The sequence below is a fragment of the Trichechus manatus genome, unplaced genomic scaffold, assembly GCF_000243295.1.
Source record: "Trichechus manatus latirostris isolate Lorelei unplaced genomic scaffold, TriManLat1.0 scaffold00198, whole genome shotgun sequence".
Lineage (NCBI taxonomy): Eukaryota > Metazoa > Chordata > Mammalia > Sirenia > Trichechidae > Trichechus > Trichechus manatus.
The window spans coordinates 3,938,974-3,941,092 of NW_004444134.1; positions in this window are offsets into that span (position 1 = coordinate 3,938,974).

Here is a 2,119-nt window from a genome sequence, read left to right on the forward strand (position 1 = left end):
TGGACCAATAAGCGACATTATGATAAACAGAGAAAATATTGAAGTTGTCAAGGATTTTGTTTGACTTGAATTCACAATCAACGCCATGGAAACAACAATCAAAAAATCAGATGACGTATTGCATTGGGCAAATCTGCTGCAAAAGACCTCTTTAAAGTGTTGAAAAGCAAAGATGTCACTTTGAGGACTAAGGTGTGCCTGACCCAAGCCCTGGTATTTTCAACCACCTCATATGCATGTGAAAGCTGGACAATGAATAAGGAAGACTGAAGAAGAATTGATGCCTTTAAATTATGGTGTTGGCAAATAATATTGTATACCATGGACTTCCAGAAGAAAGAACAAATCTGTGTTGGAAGAAATCTAGCCAGAATGCTTCTTAGAAGCTAGGATGGCAAGACATCATCTCATGTACTTTGGACATATTATCAGGAGGGACCAGTTCCTGGAGAAAGACATCAAGCTTGGTGAAGTAGTTGTTGTTAGTAGGTGCCATCAAGTCTGTTCTGACTCATAACTACCCTATGTTCAACAGAACAAAACACTGCCTGGTCCTGCACCATCCTCACAATCGCTGTTATGCTTAAGACCATTGTTGCAGCCACTGTGTCAATTCATATCACTGAGAATCTCCCTCTCCTTCGCTGACCCTCCACTTTACCAAAACACCATGGCTTGGGTCAGGCGCACCTTAGTCTTTAAAGTAACGTCTTTGTTTTTTAACAGCTTAAAGAGGTCTTTTGCAGCTGATTTGCCCAGTGCAATGCGTTGTTTGATTTCTTGACTGCTGCTTCCTTGGGTGTTGATTGTGAATCCAAGTAAAATGAAATCCTTGACAACCTCTATCATTCCTCCGTTTATCGTGATGTTGCTTATTGGTCCAGTTGTGAGGATTTTTGTCTTCTTTATGTTGAGACGTAGTCCATACTGAAGGCTGTAGTCTTTCTTCTTCTTCAGTAAGTGGTTCAAGTCCTCTTGACTTTCAGCAAGCAAAGTGTGTCATTTGCATATCTCAGGTTGTTAACGAATCTTCCTCAAATCCTGAAGCCCTGTTCTTCTTTATATAGTCCTGCTTCTCAGATTGTTTGCTCAGCATACAGACTGAATGAGCATGGTGAAAAAACAACCCTGGCACACACTTTTCCTGACTTTAAACCACGCAGTATTCCCTTGTCCTGTTCGAATGACTGCCTCTTGATCTACGTACAGGTTCCTTATGAGTACAATTTAGTGTTCTGGATTCCCATGCTGCGCAATGTTATCCATAATTTTTTATGATCCACGAAGTCGAATGCCTTTGCATAGTCAATAAAACACAGATAAACATCTTTCTGGTATTCTCCACTTTCAGCCAGGATCCATCTGACATCAGCAATGATATCCTTCATTCCATGTCTTCTTCTGAATCCGGCTTGAATTTCTGGCAGTTCCCTGTCTATGTACTGCTGCAACTGCTTTTGAATGATCTTCAGCAAAACTTTGCTTGTGTGTGATATTAACGATATTGTTCGATAATCTCTACATTCATTTAGATCACTTTTCTTTGGAATAGTCATAAATATGGATCTCTTCCAGTCAGTGGGCCAGGTAGCTGTCTTCCAATTTCTTGGCATAGATGAGTGAGCACTTCCAGTGCTGCATCCATTTGTTGAAACATCTCAGTTGGTGTTCTGTCAACTCCTGCAGCCTTGTTTCTTGCCAATGCCTTCAGTGCAGCTTGGACTTCTTTCTTCAATACCATCAGTTCTTTGTCACATGCTACCTCCTGAAATGGTTGAATGTTGACCAATTAATCCTTTTTGATACTGTGACTCTGTATTCCTTCCATCTTCTTTTGATGCTTCCTGCGTTGTTCAGTATTTTGCCCATGGAATCCTTCACCGTTGCAACTCGAAGCTTGAATTTTTTCTTCAGTTCTTTCAGCTTGAGAAATGCTGAGTGTGTTCTTCCCTTTTAGTTTTCTAACTCCAGGTCTTTGCATACGTCATTATAATACTTTACTTTGTCTTCTCGAGCCCCCCTTTGAAATATTCTGTTCAGCTCTTTTATTTCATCATTTCTTCTGTTCACTTTAGCTACTCGATGTTCAACAGCAAGTTTCAGAGTCTCTTCTGACATC